This window comes from Perca flavescens, chromosome 13 (genome assembly GCF_004354835.1).
Source record: "Perca flavescens isolate YP-PL-M2 chromosome 13, PFLA_1.0, whole genome shotgun sequence".
NCBI classification, from domain to species: domain Eukaryota; kingdom Metazoa; phylum Chordata; class Actinopteri; order Perciformes; family Percidae; genus Perca; species Perca flavescens.
Genome location: NC_041343.1, coordinates 33,631,353 through 33,650,672, shown reverse-complemented (window position 1 = coordinate 33,650,672; position 19,320 = coordinate 33,631,353). Strand labels below are relative to the sequence as shown.

Sequence of the window (19,320 nt, the reverse complement as noted above, 5' to 3'; positions counted from 1 at the left end):
GGCTTGTTTGGATATAATATATAGTTCTGTTAAATCTTATTATATACGTCTGGCCGTCCCTGAGTTCCGTAATGCCTGCCGTTTTGGAAGATTTTATTAATAATGGTAGTCTATAGATCCGGTTTCCCTACACTGTGCGACAACAGGTCGACATTATAATTCAATTGGCAGCAATTCCCTAGCGTGTGAGAGTTTTTTATTTTATTTTTATTTTTTTTCTCCGCCAGTCGGCATGATTTGGTGTAACGAAAGAACTTCCAGGGTCATTGACATACTGATCAGCATTCACGAGTTGCTTTGCATTGACTATGGTTAAAATAAAAAATCCACGTACGCCCACTTGTAGTCAATCTGTGATTTATAAAGGGAACATTGCTTACAGGTGTGTGTACACACGGTTTTATATATCTGACTTTTTTTTTAGGTAAGCCATTTTAGGCTTTTTGGGCGTACGTGCCCTTATAGTGAGGATCCTACGCACAGTTTTATAAATGAGACCCCAGGTCATTTACATGTTGCTTTACAGGTGTTTTTCCATTATGTATTTTCCAAACTATGTCGCTGTTCTCATATGTGGCAGTTTCCGTAGTGTAGTGGTTATCACGTTCGCCTCACACGCGAAAGGTCCCCGGTTCGAGACCGGGCGGAAACATTATTAACGTAGCGCCACCTAACTGTAAGGGGTATTTTACAGTCGCTGCATCCGAGCTTACGCGATCCAGTGTGACGTAAAAAAATTGAAAGTGAAGTGATGAGAGTTTGAGTCCAGTTTCCTATTTGTTCCTGAATGTTGATCCTCAGGGTTTCCGTAGTGCAGTGGTTATCACGTTCGCCTAAAGCTACACCAAGCCGATAATCGGCCGTTGGACAGTCTGGCGAGGTTGGTGACTCGAGTGTGTTCGGTGTGTCCCGTGCCGTCGTCAATCTGAGGGTCTGTCGGCGTTCATTTTGGCCGACCTGACATGTTCAGTCGGAGGCAGGGCAGTCGGGGACTCAACAGGAAATGGCGAGAGGGATGAGCGTGACGAGAGTCTCTCAAAATCTGAGGAAAATCTTTTAAACTGACCTTTGTTGATCTGAAATGAAAACAGATTCAGCAACTGCACGGGCTATTTCTCTCTTAAAGAGCACATATTATGCTTTTTGGCTTTTTGGCTACAGAACATGTAGCTGGACTTCAATGGCCTTCTTTTGACTGAAAGTACTGCCAAACAACAACTTATAATGTGTGGTCTACATGTGATACTGAGCTGCTCCCTATACTTTAACCACGCCCACTTAGTCAGGCCACGCCCCCTTTCATACCATTTAACCTTAACCGTTAAAGGTAAAGTGTTCTGTGAGGTGTCATTGAACTCAGCAGTTTATTTTTGATTGGTGATGGTTTGACCCGCCCCCTATGTTGTAGCCACGCCCCCTATGCTGTTGCCACGCCCCACGAACCCCCTGAGGTCTGAAACAACACAAACAAGGCTTAAATACTCTGTGTGTGTCCGGTCCAGGAGTCTCATTTATACACGTGACGTACACACAAAACGGGGCTGAAAACGTGCGGACGCCACTTCCCACGCAATGGTTGTGATTTATAAAAACAAACTTGATGGGAGAATGTGCGGTCCTCCACGCAAACTCTGAACCGTGCGTGTCGCACATTTTGGAAACAAAATAGGTTAATTTTTTCACTCCTTATCATCCACGTTACCATGAAGATTAAATCCAGCAGTGTTATTTGTGCTCGTACTCAGTGATAACTGTTCCATAAACTGAAATATTAAATAAAAATTTGTTCTTAATATTTAATCGGTGCTGTCTCGCTGTCACATTGTCCGCTACGGAGCGCAGGAGGAGGAATTGGCCCGACCACATGAAATACAGGATATCATCAAATACCCTAGCATTAGATAACTGCAGAACCCTTACTAAATATCTGTCTTTAAAACTATGCATATATCATCGCCGTTGGGCGCTCCCTCTCTCCAGCCTCTCTATGTCTCTCCACCATATAACTCTGGCTGGGGGCATTGAACCCGAGTGGACAATGTTCAAAGTTTCTATCACTTCATATCTGCCCGAAATTTCTTCTGGAGACACGTCCAGCTGGGAGGGAGGTCTCAGGGAAGACTCAGGACTAGGTGGAGGCACGTCCAGCTCGGAGTAGGCCTGTACTTGATTTCTAAAAATACACAGCATTGTTGGGGATTAGCTCAAATGGTAGAGCGCTCGCTTAGCATCTGAGAAGTAGCGGGATCGATGCCCGCATCCTCCAAAATATTTCTTCTTCAATTGCAGACAGATCTAGTGCAGCCTGAAGCCTTTTATTTAGCTAGCTAGCTGTTTCTTGTATTTAGCTAGCTACCTTTTAACCTGTGTATTTAGCTAGATAGCTGTTAACCTGTGTATTTATCAAGCTAGCTGTTTTTTGTATTTAGCAAGCTAGCTGTTTCTTGTATTTAGCTAGCTACCTTTTAACCTGTGTATTTAGCTAGATAGCTGTTAACCTGTGTATTTAGCTAGATAGCTGTTAACCTGTGTATTCAGCTAGCTAGCTGTTTCTTGTATTTAGCAAGCTAACTGTTAATCTGTGTATTCAGCTAGCTAGCTGTCTCTTGTATTTAGCAAGCTAGCTGTTAATCTGTGTATTTAGCTAGCTAGCTGTCTCTTCTGCCAGCATCTGACAACACAAACTGTTGCTAGTGCTGTAGGTGACGTCTGAACAACCACACCATTGTGGGGGATTAGCTCAAATGGTAGAGCGCTCGCTTAGCATGCGAGAGGTAGCGGGATCAATGCCCGCATCCTCCAAAATATTTCTTCTTCAATTGAAGACAGATCTAGTGCAGCCTAAAGCCTTGTATTTAGCTAGCTAGCTGTTAACCTGTGTGTTTAGCTAGCTAGCTGTTTCTTGTATTTAGCAAGCTAGCTGTTAACCTGTGTATTTAGCTAGCTAGCTGTTATCCTGTGTTTTTAGCTATCTAGCTGTTAGCCTGTGTATTTAGCTGGCTACCTATCTGTTTCTTGTATTTAGCTAGCTAGCTGTTAGCCTGTGTATTTAGCTGGCTACCTAGCTGTTTCTTGTATTAAGCAAGCTAGCTGTTAACCTGTGTATTTAGCTAGCTAGCTTTTATCTTGTAGTTGTTAAATTGTGTATTACGTTAGTACCAGGAGTTTTTTTCTTTTATTTTGCTTTGCTGGCCCCACTATGAATTGCCTTTCTGAGGGGCACTTTAAAGTTGACATATAGAAACCTGTAGAAACTGTAGGATTATCAACTCTCTGTTAACCTACTCAAACCTGTTGCGTCTTCACAGAGAAGTGATGCAGTGACAGCAGACGATGTCTACAGCTGCTAGGAAAGACCAAAGAAGAGTCAGGTTTTTCTTCTTGGATGCAGTTCCTGAGATATGCTCCTGTGGAAGTGTGTGAGCGACGACATGGACAGCTTTGATGACTACACCTGCACCAAATCCACCACGGGGTGAGGTAAATAAATATAATATATAATCTTCAACTTCATCACAAAGGCTTGTTTGGATATAATATATAGTTCTGTTGGAGCGCCGCTACGTTGGAGTTTACCCCGGTGGACGAGAGGGTCGCCTCAGCACGCCTGCGGGTTGTGGGGGGGAAAACTCTGACTGTTGTTTGTGCATATGCACCAAAAAGGAGTTCGGAGTATTCGGCCTTCTTGGAGACCTTGACTGGAGTCCTGCATGGGGCTCCAGTGGGGGACTCCATTGTTCTGCTGGGGGACTTCAACGCACACGTGGGCAATGATGGAGACACCTGGAGGCGTGATTGGGAGGAACGGCCTCCTGATCTAAACCAGAGTGGTTGTTTGTTGTTGGACTTCTGTGCTAGTCATGGATTGTCTATAACTAACACCATGTTCGAACATAGGGATGCTCATAAGTGTACCTGGTACCAGAGCACCCTAGGCCGAACTTCAATGATCGATTTCATAATCGTTTCATCTGATCTGATGCTGTGTGTTTTGGACACTCGGGTGAAGAGAGGGGCGGAGCTGTCAACCGAACACCATCTGGGGGTGAGTTGGGTCAGGGGGTGGGGGAAGACTCTGGACAGACCTGGTAAGCCTAAACGTGTAGTGCGGGTAAATTGGGAACGTCTGGAGGAGGCCCCTGTCCGACAGACTTTCAACTCACACCTCCGGCGGAGCTCAGTCTCTCTCTATCTCTCTCACAATATAACCCTCTCTCTCATCAGTCTCTCTCTATCTCTCTCCACCATATAACACTCTCTCTCTTCAGTCTCTCTCTATCTCTCTCCACCATATAACACTCTCTCTCTTCAGTCTCTATCTCTCTTCAGTCTCTCTCTATCTCTCTCCACCATATAATGCTCTCTCTCTTCAGTCTCTCTCTATCTCTCTCCACCATATAACGCTCTCTCTCTTCAGTCTCTCTCTATCTCTCTCTTCAGTCTCTCTCTATCTCTCTCCACCATATAACGCTCTCTCTCTTCAGTCTCTCTCTCTCTCTCTCTTCAGTCTCTATCTCTCTCCACCATATAACCCTCTCTCTCTCCAGTCTCTCTCTATCTCTCTCCACCATATAACCCTCTCTCTCTCCAGTCTCTATCTAAGTCTCTCCACCATATAACCCTCTCTCTCTTCAGTCTCTCTATCTCTCTCATCAGTCTCTCTCTATCTCTCTCCACCATATAACGCTCTCTCTCCTCAGTCTCTCTCTATTTCACTCCACCATATAACGCTCTCTCTCTTCATTCTCTATCTCTCTCCACCATATAAACCTCTCTCTTCAGTCTCTCTCTATCTTTCTCTCCAGTCTCTCTCTATCTCTCTCCACCATATAACACTCTCTCTCTCCAGTCTCTCTCTATCTCTCTCTTCAGTCTCTCTCTATCTCTCTCCACCATATAACACTCTCTTTAGTCTCTCTCTATCTCTCTCCACCATATAACGCTCTCTTTCTTCAGTCTCTCTCTCCACCATATAACGCTCTCTCTCTCCAGTCTCTCTCTATCTCTCTCCACCATATAACGCTCTCTCTCTCCAGTCTTTCTCTATCTCTCTCTCTCCAGTCTCTCTCTATCTCTCTCCACCACACAACCTTCTCTCTCTCCAGTCTCTCTCTATTTCGCTCCAACATATAACACTCTCTCTCTTCAGTCTCTCTCTATGTCTCTCCACCATATAACGCTCTCTCTCTCCAGTCTCTCTCTATTTCGCTCCACCAACACTACTGTGCTTTTGGGCAGTTGTTGATGCTCCCTCTGAGGATTTTAAAATGAATGTGCTGTCGATTCTACACATCTCAATTCCAGCGGCAGCCACTAGACGGATCGTGGACGATTTGGGTCGGACTTGCGTTTATTTTTGTCAGTGTTTTAACCGCTTTAGGTTAGTTAGCCTACTGCTAATGTTTAGCGTCATCTCAGCCTCGAAAGCAAACAAACATACTGCGTCCATATAAGCTTCTCTCTCTCCAGTCTCTCTCTATCTTTCACCACCACATACCCTTCTCTCTCCAGTCTCTCTCTATCTCTCTCCACCATATAATGCTCTCTCTCTCCAGTCTCTCTCTATCTCTCTCTCTCCAGTCTCTCTCTATCTCTCTCTCTCCAGTCTCTCTCTCTATCTCTCTCTCCAGTCTCTCTCTATCTCTCTCCAGCACATAACCTTTTCTCTCTTCAGTCTCTCTCTATGTCTCTCCACGATATAATGCTCTCTCTCTTCAGTCTCTCTCTATCTCTCTCTTCAGTCTCTATCTCTCTCCACCATATAACCCTCTCTCTCTCCAGTCTCTCTCTATCTCTCTCTTCAGTCTCTCTCTATCTCTCTCCACCATATAACACTCTCTCTCTCCAGTCTCTCTCTATCTCTCTCCACCATATAACACTCTCTCTCTCCAATCTCTATCTCTCTCTTCAGTCTCTCTCTATCTCTCTCCACCATATAACACTCTCTCTCTCCAGTCTCTCTCTATCTCTCTCTTCAGTCTCTCTCTATCTCTCTCCACCATATAACGCTCTCTTTCTTCAGTCTCTCTCTCCACCATATAACGCTCTCTCTCTCCAGTCTCTCTCTATCTCTCTCTCTCAGTCTCTCTCTATCTCTCTCCACCATATAACGCTCTCTCTCTCCAGTCTTTCTCTATCTCTCTCACTCCAGTCTCTCTCTATCTCTGTCCACCACATAACCTTCTCTCTCTCCAGTCTCTCTCTATTTCGCTCCACCATATAACACTTTTTCTCTCCAGTCTCTCTCTATTTCGCTCCACCATATAACACTCTCTCTCTTCAGTCTCTCTCTATCTCTCTCTCTCCAGTCTCTCTCTATCTCTCTCCACCATATAACGCTCTCTCTCTCCAGTCTTTCTCTATCTCTCTCACTCCAGTCTCTCTCTATCTCTCTCTCTCCAGTCTCTCTCTCTATCTCTCTCTCCAGTCTCTCTCTATCTCTCTCCAGCACATAACCTTTTCTCTCTTCAGTCTCTCTCTATGTCTCTCCACCACCATATAGCTCTCTCTCTCTCCAGTCTCTCTCTATTTCGCTCCACCATATAACACTACCGTGCTTTTGGACAGTTGTTGATGCTCCCGCTGAGGATTTTAAAATGAATGCGCCGTCGATTCTACACATCTCAATTCCAGCGGCAGCCACTAGGCGGATTGTGGACGATTTGGGTCGGACTTGTGTTTATTTTTGTCAGTGTTTTAACTGCTTGAGGTTAGTTAGCCTACTGCTAATGTTTAGTGTCATCTCAGCCTCGAAAGCAAACAAACATACTGTTGTGCTGTTCTTTCTCTACTAATGCAGCATCAGGCTAGTTTCCTATGTGTGCCTGAACGCATCCCACTTACTTCACAGGGTTTCCGTGGTGTAGTGGTTATCACGTTAAGCCTAACACGCGAAAGGTCCCGGTTCGAGACCGGGCGGAAACATTGTTCTCTTTTCCCTCGATAGGAAGTTTCGGTGTTTGGTTTCTAAGTCTTAAATGTGTCTTCTGTGTGCAAAACAATATTTATGTAGCCCGCTGGGCTAAAAGCTAACGTTAGCTTCCCTCGGGAGAGGCTAACAGTTAGCATCAACAGCTCAACATATTCTACGTTAGCCAACTTCATTTCCTATCAACCTTGTTATTCTTCGTGAAAAGTGCTGCCTCGGGGAAGACCCAGGACTAGGTGGAGACACATCCAGCTGGGAGGAGGCCTCGGGAAGACCCAGGACTAGGTGGAGGCACGTCCAGCTCGGAGGAGGCCTGTACGTGACGTCTTAAAACGAACAGCCTTGTGGGGGATTAGCTCAAATGGTACAGTGCTCGCTTAGCATGTGAGAGGTAGCGGGATCGATGCCCGCATCCTCCATAATATTTCTTCTTCAATTGCAGATGGATCTAGTGCAGCCTGAAGCCTTGTATTTAGCTAGCTAGCTGTTTCTTGTATTTAGCTAGCTACCTTTTAACCTGTGTATTTAGCTAGATAGCTGTTAAGCTGTGTATTTAGCTAGCTAGCTGTTTCTTGTATTTAGTAAGCTAGCTGTTTCTTGTATTTAGCTAGCTACCTTTTAAACTGTGTATTTAGCTAGATAACTATTAACCTGTGTATTTAGCTAGCTAGCTGTTAAACTGTGTATTTAGCTAGCTAGCTGTTTCTTGTATTTAGCAAGCTAGCTGTTAATCTGTGTATTTAGCAAGCTAGCTGTTAACCTGTGTATTTTTAGCAAGCTAGCTGTTAACCTGTGTATTTAGCTAGCTAGCTTTTATCTTGTAGTTGTTAAATTGTGTATTACGTTAGTACCAGGAGTTTTTTTTTTATTTTGCTTTGCTGGCCCCACTATGAATTGCCTTTCTGAGGGGCACTTTAAAGTTGACATATAGAAACCTGTAGAAACTGTAGGATTATCAACTCTCTGTTAACCTACTCAAACCTGTTGCGTCTTCACAGAGAAGTGATGCAGTGACAGCAGACGATGTCTACAGCTGCTAGGAAAGACCAAAGAAGAGTCAGGTTTTTCTTCTTGGATGCAGTTCCTGAGATATGCTCCTGTGGAAGTGTGTGAGCGACGACATGGACAGCTTTGATGACTACACCTGCACCAAATCCACCACGGGGGGAGGTAAATAAATATAATATATAATCTTCAACTTCATCACTAAGGCTTGTTTGGATATAATATATAGTTCTGTTGGAGCGCCGCTACGTTTGAGTTTACCCCGGTGGACGAGAGGGTCGCCTCAGTACGCCTGCGGGTTGTGGGGGGGAAAACTCTGACTGTTGTTTGTGCATATGCACCAAAAAGGAGTTCGGAGTATTCGGCCTTCTTGGAGACCTTTACTGGAGTCCTGCATGGGGCTCCAGTGGGGGACTCCATTGTTCTGCTGGGGGACTTCAACGCACACGTGGGCAATGATGGAGACACCTGGAGAGGCGTGATTGGGAGGAACGGCCTCCCTGATCTAAACCAGAGTGGTTGTTTGTTGTTGGACTTCTGTGCTAGTCATGGATTGTCTATAACTAACACCATGTTCGAACATAGGGATGCTCATAAGTGTACCTGGTACCAGAGCACCCTAGGCCGAAGTTCAATGATCGATTTCATAATCGTTTCATCTGATCTGATGCTGTGTGTTTTGGACACTCGGGTGAAGAGAGGGGCGGAGCTGTCAACCGAACACCATCTGGGGGTGAGTTGGGTCAGGGGGTGGGGGAAGACTCTGGACGGACCTGGTAAGCCTAAACGTGTAGTGCGGGTAAATTGGGAACGTCTGGAGGAGGCCCCTGTCCGACAGACTTTCAACTCACACCTCCGGCGGAGCTCAGTCTCTCTCTATCTCTCTCACAATATAACCCTCTCTCTCATCAGTCTCTCTCTCTCTCTCCACCATATAACACTCTCTCTCTTCAGTCTCTATCTCTCTTCAGTCTCTCTCTATCTCTCTCCACCATATAATGCTCTCTCTCTTCAGTCTCTCTCTATCTCTCTCCACCATATAACGCTCTCTCTCTTCAGTCTCTCTCTATCTCTCTCTTCAGTCTCTCTCTATCTCTCTCCACCATATAACGCTCTCTCTCTTCAGTCTCTCTCTATCTCTCTCTTCAGTCTCTATCTCTCTCCACCATAACCCTCTCTCTCTCAGTCTCTCTCTCTCTCTCACCATATCTCTCTCTCCAGTCTCTCTCTCTCCACCATATAACCCTCTCTCTCTCCAGTCTCTCTCTCTCTCTCTTCAGTCTCTCTCTATCTCTCTCCACCATATAACACTCTCTCTCTTTCTCTATCTCTCTCTCTCTCTCTCTCTTCAGTCTCTCTCTCTCTCTCTCTCCAACCATATAACACTCTCTCTCTCAGTCTCTCTCTTTTCTCCACCAACACTACTCTTTTGGACTTGTCTCTCTCTTCAGTTTTAAAATCTCTTCTATCTCTCTCCACCATATAGCACGATTTGGGTCTCTTTATTTTTGTCTCTCTCTGCTCTCTCTCAGCACAAACAAACATACTAACGTCCATATAACGCTCTCTCTCTCCAGTCTCTCTCTATCTCTCTCTCTCCAGTCTCTCTCTATCTCTCTCCACCATATAACGCTCTCTCTCTCCAGTCTTTCTCTCTCTCTCTCCTCCAGTCTCTCTCTATCTCTGTCCACTCTCTCTACTCTCTCTCCAGTCTCTCTCTCTCTCTCTCTCTCTGTCTATCTCTCTCCACCATATAACACTCTTTCTCTCTCTCTCTCTCTCTCTTCATTTCTATCTCCACCATATAACACTCTCTCTCTTCAGTCTCTCTCTATCTCTCTCCACCATATAACCCTCTCTCTCTCCAGTCTCTCTCTATCTCTCTCCACCATTATTCTCTCTCACTCAACACTCTCCACTGTAACCCTTTTGGACAGTTCTCTATCTCTCTCCACCATCCCTCTGAGGATTTTCTCAAATGAATCTCTCTCGATTCTACATCTCAATTCCCTCTCTCGGCAGCCACTAGACGGATCGCGGACGATTTGGGTCGGACTTGCGTTTATTTTTGCCAGTGTTTTAACCTCTTGAGGTTAGTTAGCCTGCTGTTAATGTTTAGCGTCATCTCAGCCTCTCTCTATCAAACAAACATACTCTCTCTCTCACCATATAACCCTCTCTCTCTCTCCAGTCTCTCTCTCTCTCTCTTCAGTCTCTCTCTCTCTCACCATATAACCCTCTCTCTCTCTCTCTATCTCTCTCTATCTCTCTCACCATATAACCCTCTCTCTCTCCAGTCTCTATCTAAGTCTCTCCACCATATAACCCTCTCTCTCTTCAGTCTCTCTATCTCTCTCATCAGTCTCTCTCTATCTCTCTCCACCATATAACGCTCTCTCTCTCCAGTCTTTCTCTATCTCTCTCACTCCAGTCTCTCTATCTCTCTCCACCACACAACCTTCTCTCTCTCCAGTCTCTCTCTATTTCGCTCCAACATATAACACTCTCCAGTCTCTCTTTTCGTCTCTCTCTCTTCAGTCTCTCTCTCTCTCTCCACCATATAACGCTCTCTCTCTCCAGTCTCTCTCTATTTCGCTCCACCAACACTACCGTGCTTTTGGACAGTTGTTGATGCTCCCTCTGAGGATTTTAAAATGAATGTGCTGTCGATTCTACACATCTCAATTCCAGCGGCAGCCACTAGACGGATCGTGGACGATTTGGGTCAGACTTGCGTTTATTTTTGTCAGTGTTTTAACCGCTTTTAGTTAGTTAGCCTGCTGTTAATGTTTAGCGTCATCTCAGCCTCGAAAGCAAACAAACATACTGCGTCCATATAACCCTCTCTCTCTCCAGTCTCTCTCTATCTTTCACCACCTCCACCATACCCTCTCTCTCTCAGTCTCTCTCTCTCTCTCCACCATATAACCCTCTCTCTCTCCAGTCTCTATCTAAGTCTCTCCACCATATAATGCTCTCTCTCTCCTCTCTCTCTCTCTCTATCTCTCTCTCTCTCTCCAGTCTCTCTCTATCTCTCTCTCTCTCCTCCAGTCTCTCTCTCTCTCTCTCTCTCCAGTCTCTCTCTCTTTCTCTCTCTTCAGTCTCTCTCTCTCTCTCTCCACCATATAACGCTCTCTCTCTTCTCTCTCTGTCTCTCTCTATCTCTCTCTTCAGTCTCTATCTCTCTCCACCATATAACTCTTTCTCTCTCCTACTCTATCTAAGTCTCTCCTCGACCATATAACCCTCTCCCTCTCTCTCAGTCTCTCTCTATCTCTCTCCACCATATAACCTCTCTCTCAGTCTCTCTCTAAGTCTCTCCACCATATAACCCTCTCTCTCTCAGTCTCTCTCTCTCTCTCCTCTCTCATCTCTCTCTCAGTCTCCCTCTCCCTCTCTCTTCAGTCTCTCTCTCTCTCTCACCATATAACCCTCTCTCTCTCTCTCTCTATCTCTCTCTTCAGTCTCTCTCTCCACCATATAACCTCTCTCTCTCCAGTCTCTATCTAAGTCTCTCCACCATATAACCCTCTCTCTCCAGTCTCTCTCTATCTCTCTCACCATCCCTCTCTCTCAGTCTCTCTAAGTCTCTCCACCATATAACCCTCTCTCTCTCCTCAGTCTCTCTCTATCTCTCTCCACCATATAACCCTCTCCTCTCCAGTCTCTAAGTCTCTCCACCATATAACCCTCTCTCTCCAGTCTCTATCTCTCTCCACCATATAACCCTCTCTCTTCCTCTCTATCTCTCTCATCAGTCTCTCTCTCTCTCTCTCCATATAACTATCTCTCTCCTCAGTCTCTCTCTATCTCTCTCCACCATATAACGCTCTCTCTCATCTCTCTCTCTCTCTCTCCCTCTCTCTTCAGTCTCTCTCTATCTCTCTCCACCATATCTCTCTCTTCAGTCTCTCTCTCTCCAGTCTCTCTCTATCCAGTCTCTCTCTTCAGTCTCTCTCTATCTCTCTCCACCATATAACACTCTCTCTCTCCAGTCTCTCTCTATCTCTCTCTTCAGTCTCTCTCTATCTCTCTCCACCATATAGCACTCTCTTTAGTCTCTCTCTATCTCTCTCCACCATATAGCACTCTCTTTAGTCTCTCTCTATCTCTCTCCACCATATAACGTCTCTCTCTATCTCTCTCTCTCCAGTCTCTCTCTATCTCTCTCCACCATATAACGCTCTCTCTCTCCAGTCTTTCTCTATCTCTCTCACTCCAGTCTCTCTCTATCTCTGTCCACCACATAACCTTCTCTCTCTCCAGTCTCTGTCTATTTCGCTCCACCATATAACACTTTTTCTCTCCAGTCTCTCTCTATTTCGCTCCACCATATAACACTCTCTCTCTTCAGTCTCTCTCTATCTCTCTCCACCATATAACGCTCTCTCTCTCCAGTCTCTCTCTATTTCGCTCCACCAACACTACTGTGCTTTTGGACAGTTGTTGAAGCTCCCTCTGAGGATTTTAAAATGAATGCGCTGTCGATTCTACACATCTCAATTCCAGCGGCAGCCACTAGACGGATCGCGGACGATTTGGGTCGGACTTGCGTTTATTTTTGCCAGTGTTTTAACCGCTTGAGGTTAGTTAGCCTGCTGTTAATGTTTAGCGTCATCTCAGCCTCGAAAGCAAACAAACATACTGCGTCCATATAACCCTCTCTCTCTCCAGTCTCTCTCTATCTTTCACCACCACATAACCTTCTCTCTCTCCAGTCTCTCTCTATCTCTCTCCACCATATAATGCTCTCTCTCTCCAGTCTCTCTCTATCTCTCTCTCTCCAGTCTCTCTCTCTATCTCTCTCTCCAGTCTCTCTCTATCTCTCTCCAGCACATAACCTTTTCTCTCTTCAGTCTCTCTCTATGTCTCTCCACCATATAACGCTCTCTCTCTCCAGTCTCTCTCTATTTCGCTCCACCATATAACACTACCGTGCTTTTGGACAGTTGTTGATGCTCCCGCTGAGGATTTTAAAATGAATGCGCCGTCGATTCTACACATCTCAATTCCAGCTGCAGCCACTAGACGGATTGTGGACGATTTGGGTCGGACTTGTGTTTATTTTTGTCAGTGTTTTAACTGCTTGAGGTTAGTTAGCCTACTGCTAATGTTTAGTGTCATCTCAGCCTCGAAAGCAAACAAACATACTGTTGTGCTGTTCTTTCTCTACTAATGCAGCATCAGGCTAGTTTCCTATGTGTGCCTGAACGCATCCCACTTACTTCACAGGGTTTCCGTGGTGTAGTGGTTATCACGTTAAGCCTAACACGCGAAAGGTCCCCGGTTCGAGACGGGGCGGAAACATTGTTCTCTTTTTTCCTACGATAGGAAGTTTCGGTGTTTGGTTTCTAAGTCTTAAATGTGTCTTCTGTGTGCAAAACAATATTTATGTAGCCCGCTGGGCTAAAAGCTAACGTTAGCTTCCCTCGGGAGGGCTAACAGTTAGCATCAACAACTCAACATGTTCTCGTTAGCCAACTTCACTTCCTATCAGCCTTGTTATTCTTCGTGAAAAGTGCTGCCTCGGGGAAGACCCAGGACTAGGTGGAGACACATCCAGCTGGGAGGAGGCCTCGGGAAGACCCAGGACTAGGTGGAGGCACGTCCAGCTCGGAGGAGGCCTGTGCGTGACGTCTTAAAGCGAACAGCCTTGTGGGGATTAGCTCAAATGGTACAGTGCTCGCTTAGCATGTGAGAGGTAGCGGGATCGATCCCCGCATCCTCCATAATATTTCTTCTTCAATTGCAGATGGATCTAGTGCAGCCTGAAGCCTTGTATTTAGCTAGCTAGCTGTTTCTTGTATTTAGCTAGCTACCTTTTAACCTGTGTATTTAGCTAGATAGCTGTTAAGCTGTGTATTTAGCTAGCTAGCTGTTTCTTGTATTTAGCAAGCTAGCTGTTTCTTGTATTTAGCTAGCTACCTTTTAAACTGTGTATTTAGCTAGATAACTATTAACCTGTGTATTTAGCTAGCTAGCTGTTAAACTGTGTATTTAGCTACCTAGCTGTTTCTTGTATTTAGCAAGCTAGCTGTTAATCTGTGTATTTAGCAAGCTAGCTGTTAACCTTTGTATTTAGCAAGCTAGCTGTTAACCTGTGTATTTAGCTAGCTAGCTTTTATCTTGTAGTTGTTAAATTGTGTATTACGTTAGTACCAGGAGTTTTTTTCTTTTATTTTGCTTTGCTGGCCCCACTATGAATTGCCTTTCTGAGGGGCACTTTAAAGTTGACATATAGAAACCTGTAGAAACTCTGTAGGATTATGAACTCTCTGTTAACCTAATTAAACCTGTTGCGTCTTCACAGAGAAGTGATGCAGTGACAGCAGACGATGTCTACAGCTGCTAGGAAAGACCAAAGAAGAGTCAGGTTTTTCTTCTTGGATGCAGTTCCTGAGATATGCTCCTGTGGAAGTGTGTGAGCGATGACATGGACAGCATTGATGACTACACCTGCACCAAATCCACCACGGGGTGAGGTAAATAAATATAATATATAATCTTCAACTTCATCACTAAGGCTTGTTTGGATATAATATATAGTTCTGTTAAATCTTATTATATCGTCTGGCGTCCCCGAGTGCCGTAATGCCTGCCGTTTTGGAAGATTTTATTAATAATGGTAGTCTATAGATCCGGTTTCCCTACACTGTGCGACAACAGGCCGACATTATAATTCAATTGGCAGCAATTCCCTAGCGTCTGAGAGTTTTTCATTTTATTTTTATTTTTTTTCTCCGCCAGTCGGCATGATTTGGTGTAACGAAAGAACTTCCAGGGTCATTGACATACTGATCAGCATTCACGAGTTGCTTTGCATTGACTATGGTTAAAAATAAAAAATCCACGTACGCCCACTTGTAGTCAATCTGTGATTTATAAAGGGAACATTGCTTACAGGTGTGTGTACACACGGTTTTATATATCTGACTTTTTTTCGGCGTACGCCATTTTAGGCTTTTGGGCGTCGTGCCCTTATAGTGAGGATCCCACGCACAGTTTTATAAATGAGACCCCAGGTCATTTACATGTTGCTTTACAGGTGTTTTTCCATTATGTATTTTCCAAACTATGTCGCTGTTCTCATATGTGGCAGTTTCCGTAGTGTAGTGGTTATCACGTTCGCCACACGCTGAAGGTCCCGGTTCGAGACCGGGCGGAAACATTATTGTCGTGGCGCCACCTAACTCTAAGGGGTATTTTACAGTCGCTGCATCCGAGCTTACGCGATCCAATTTGACGTAAAAAAATTGAAAGTGAAGTGATGAGAGTTTGAGTCCAGTTTCCTATTTGTTCCTGAATGCATCGTGTTGATCCTCAGGGTTTCCGTAGTGTAGTGGTTATCACATTCGCCTAAAGCTACGCCAAGCCGATAATCGGCCGTTGGACAGTCTGGCGAGGTTGGTGACTCGAGTGTGTTCGGTGTGTCCCGTGCCGTCGTCAATCTGAGGGTCTGTCGGCGTTCATTTTGGCCGACCTGACATGTTCAGTCGGAGGCAGGGCAGTCGGGGACTCACCAGGAAATGGCGAGAGGGATGAGCGTGACGAGAGTCTCTCAAAATCTGAGGAAAATCTTTTAAACTGACCTTTGTTGATTTGAAATGAAAACAGATTCAGCAACTGCACGGGCTATTTCTCTCTTAAAGAGCACATATTATGCTTTTTGGCTTTTTGGCTACAGAACATGTAGCTGGACTTCAATGGCCTTCTTTTGACTGAAAGTACTGCCAAACAACAACTTTTTCTGCTCACGTTCCAACATAGGGATGCTCATAAGTGTACGTGGTACCAGAGCAGCCTAGGCCAAAGGTCAGGTAGTGCGGGTAAATTGCGAACATCTGGAGAAGGTCCATGTCTGACAGACTGTCAACTCACACCTCCGGCGGAGCTTTTCGTGCATCCCTGTCGAGGCTGGGGGCATTGAACCCGAGTGGACAATGTTCAAAGTTTCTATCAGTTCATATCTGCCCGAAATTTCTCACGATTGACAAGGGTCCAGGCCTGAGGTCATCTATAGGTCAAAATTGACTTTTGGTCATAGCGCCTCCTGCTGGCAACTGGAAATTTGCCTTATATGACAAAACATCATCTGATTTACATGAACCTTATAATGTGTGGTCTACATGTGATACTGAGCTGCTCCCTATACTTTAACCACGCCCACTTAGTCAGGCCACGCCCCCTTTCATACCATTTAACCTTAACCGTTAAAGGTAAAGTGTTCTGTGAGGTGTCATTGAACTCAGCAGTTTATTTTTGATTGGTGATGGTTTGACCCGCCCCCTATGTTGTAGCCACGCCCCCTATGCTGTTGCCACGCCCCACGAACCCCCTGAGGTCTGAAACAACACAAACAAGGCTTAAATACTCTGTGTGTGTCCGGTCCAGGAGTCTCATTTATACACGTGACGTACACACAAAACGGGGCTGAAAACGTGCGGACGCCACTTCCCACGCAATGGTTGTGATTTATAAAAACAAACTTGATGGGAGAATGTGCGGTCCTCCACGCAAACTCTGAACCGTGCGTACGCACATTTTGGAAACAAAATAGGTTAATTTTTTCACTCCTTATCATCCACGTTACCATGAAGATTAAATCCAGCAGTGTTATTTGTGCTCGTACTCAGTGATAACTGTTCCATAAACTGAAATATTAAATAAAAATTTGTTCTTAATATTTAATCGGTGCTGTCTCGCTGTCACATTGTCCGCTACGGAGCGCAGGAGGAGGAATTGGACCGACTACATGAAATAAAGGATATCATCAAATACCCTAGCATTAGATAACTGCAGAACCCTTACTAAATATCTGTCTTTAAAACTATGCATATATCATCGCCGTTGGGCGCTCCATTTCTCCAGCCTCTCTATGTCTCTCCACCATATAACTCTGGCTGGGGGCATTGAACCCGAGTGGACAATGTTCAAAGTTTCTATCACTTCATATCTATACACAGCATTGTGGGGGATTAGCTCAAATGGTAGAGCGCTCGCTTAGCATGTGAGAGGTAGCGGGATCGATGCCCGCATCCTCCAAAATATTTCTTCTTCAATTGCAGATGGATCTAGTGCAGCCTGAAGCCTTTTATTTAGCTAGCTAGCTGTTTCTTGTATTTAGCTAGCTACCTTTTAACCTGTGTATTTAGCTAGATAGCTGTTAACCTGTGTATTTAGCAAGCTAGCTGTTTTTTGTATTTAGCAAGCTAGCTGTTTCTTGTATTTAGCTAGCTACCTTTTAACCTGTGTATTTAGCTAGATAGCTGTTAACCTGTGTATTTAGCTAGATAGCTGTTAACCTGTGTATTTAGCTAGCTAGCTGTTTCTTGTATTTAGCAAGCTAACTGTTAATCTGTGTATTCAGCTAGCTAGCTGTCTCTTGTATTTAGCAAGCTAGCTGTTAATCTGTGTATTTAGCTAGCTAGCTGTTTACCTGTGTATTTAGCTAGCTAGCTGTCTCTTGTATTTAGCAAGCTAGCTGTTAACCTGTTTATTTAGCTAGCTAGCTGTCTCTTCTGCCAGCATCTGACAACACAAACTGTTGCTAGTGCTGTAGGTGACGTCTGAACAACCCAACCATTGTGGGGGATTAGCTCAAATGGTAGAGCGCTCGCTTAGCATGCGAGAGGTAGCAGGATCGATGCCCGCGTCCTCCAAAGTATTTCTTCTTCAATTGAAGACGGATCTAGTGCAGCCTAAATCCTTGTATTTAGCTAGCTAGCTGTTAACCTGTGTGTTTAGCTAGCTAGCTGTTTCTTGTATTTAGCAAGCTAGCTGTTAACCTGTGTATTTAGCTAGCTAGCTGTTATCCTGTGTTTTTAGCTATCTAGCTGTTAGCCTGTGTATTTAGCTGGCTACCTATCTGTTTCTTGTATTTATTTAGCTAGCTAGCTGTTAGCCTGTGTATTTAACTGGCTACTAACCTGTTTCTTGTATTAAGCAAGCTAGCTGTTAACCTGTGTATTTAGCAAGCTAGCTGTTAACCTGTGTATTTAGCTAGCTAGCTTTTATCTTGTAGTTGTTAAATTGTGTATTACGTTAGTACCAGGAGTTTTTTTTTTTATTTTGCTTTGCTGGCCCCACTATGAATTGCCTTTCTGAGGGGCACTTTAAAGTTGACATATAGAAACCTGTAGAAACTGTAGGATTATCAACTCTCTGTTAACCTACTCAAACCTGTTGCGTCTTCACAGAGAAGGGATGCAGTGACAGCAGACGATGTCTACAGCTACTAGGAAAGACCAAAGAAGAGTCAGGTTTTTCTTCTTGGATGCAGTTCCTGAGATATGCTCCTGTGGAAGTGTGTGAGCGACGACATGGACAGCATTGATGACTACACCTGCACCAAATCCACCACGGGGTGAGGTAAATAAATATAATATATAATCTTCAACTTCATCACTAAGGCTTGTTTGGATATAATATATAGTTCTGTTGGAGCGCCGCTACGTTGGAGTTTACCCCGGTGGACAAGAGGGTCGCCTCAGTACGCCTTGGAGACCTTGACTGGAGTCCTGCATGGGGCTCCAGTGGGGGACTCCATTGTTCTGCTGGGGGACTTCAACGCACACGTGGGCAATGATGGAGACACCTGGAGAGGCGTGATTGGGAGGAACGGCCTCCCTGATCTAAACCAGAGTGGTTGTTTGTTGTTGGACTTCTGTGCTAGTCATGGATTGTCTATAACGAACACCATGTTCGAACATAGGGATGCTCATAAGTGTACCTGGTACCAGAGCACCCTAGGGCGAAGTTCAATGATCGATTTCATAATCGTTTCATCTGATCTGAGGCTGTGTGTTTTGGACACTCGGGTGAAGAGAGGGGCGGAGCTGTCAACCGAACACCATCTGGTAGTGAGTTGGGTCAGGGGTGGGGAAGACTCTGGACAGACCTGGTAAGCCTAAAACGTGTGAGTGCGGGTAAATTGGGAACGTCTGGAGGAGGCCCCTGTCCGACAGACTTTCAACTCACACCTCCGGGCGGAGCTTTTTCGTGCATCCCTGTGGAGGCTGGGGGCATTGAACCCGTGGACAATGTTCAAAGTTTCCATTGCTGAAGCTGTGGCGAGGAGCTGTGGTCTTAGGGTCTTAGGTGCTTCAAGGGGCGGTAACCCCACGAACACCGTGGTGGACACCGGTGGTCAGGGAAGCCGTCCGACTGAAGAAGGAGTCTTTTCGGGATATGTTATCCCGGAGGACTCCGGAGGCAGTGCAGGGTACCGAAGGCCGAAGGGCTGCAGCCTCTGCCGTGAAAGAGGCAAAGCAGCGGGTGTGGGAGAAGTTTGGAGAAGACATGGAGAAGGACTTTCGGTCGGCACCAAAGTACTTCTGGAAAACTGTTCGCCACCTCAGGAGGGGGGGGGGGAACCATCTAAGCTGTGT

At 45.2% G+C, this 19,320-nt stretch overlaps 6 non-coding genes across 6 annotated transcripts; all 6 read left to right on the top strand.

Moving 5' to 3' along the window:
* Window positions 1-579: 579 nt before the first annotated feature.
* On the top strand, window positions 580-652 carry trnav-cac (transfer RNA valine (anticodon CAC)). The gene has a single exon. It is a non-coding gene; the product is annotated as a tRNA-Val (tRNA).
* A 2,077-nt stretch (window positions 653-2,729) lies between these two features.
* trnaa-agc (transfer RNA alanine (anticodon AGC)) lies at window positions 2,730-2,802 on the top strand. The gene has a single exon. It is a non-coding gene; the product is annotated as a tRNA-Ala (tRNA).
* A 4,049-nt stretch (window positions 2,803-6,851) lies between these two features.
* trnav-aac (transfer RNA valine (anticodon AAC)) lies at window positions 6,852-6,924 on the top strand. Its single transcript has one exon. It is a non-coding gene; the product is annotated as a tRNA-Val (tRNA).
* A 6,242-nt stretch (window positions 6,925-13,166) lies between these two features.
* trnav-aac (transfer RNA valine (anticodon AAC)) lies at window positions 13,167-13,240 on the top strand. Its single transcript has one exon. It is a non-coding gene; the product is annotated as a tRNA-Val (tRNA).
* A 1,791-nt stretch (window positions 13,241-15,031) lies between these two features.
* On the top strand, window positions 15,032-15,101 carry trnac-aca (transfer RNA cysteine (anticodon ACA)). The gene has a single exon. It is a non-coding gene; the product is annotated as a tRNA-Cys (tRNA).
* A 1,801-nt stretch (window positions 15,102-16,902) lies between these two features.
* trnaa-agc (transfer RNA alanine (anticodon AGC)) lies at window positions 16,903-16,975 on the top strand. Its single transcript has one exon. It is a non-coding gene; the product is annotated as a tRNA-Ala (tRNA).
* The last annotated feature ends 2,345 nt before the right edge of the window (window positions 16,976-19,320 follow it).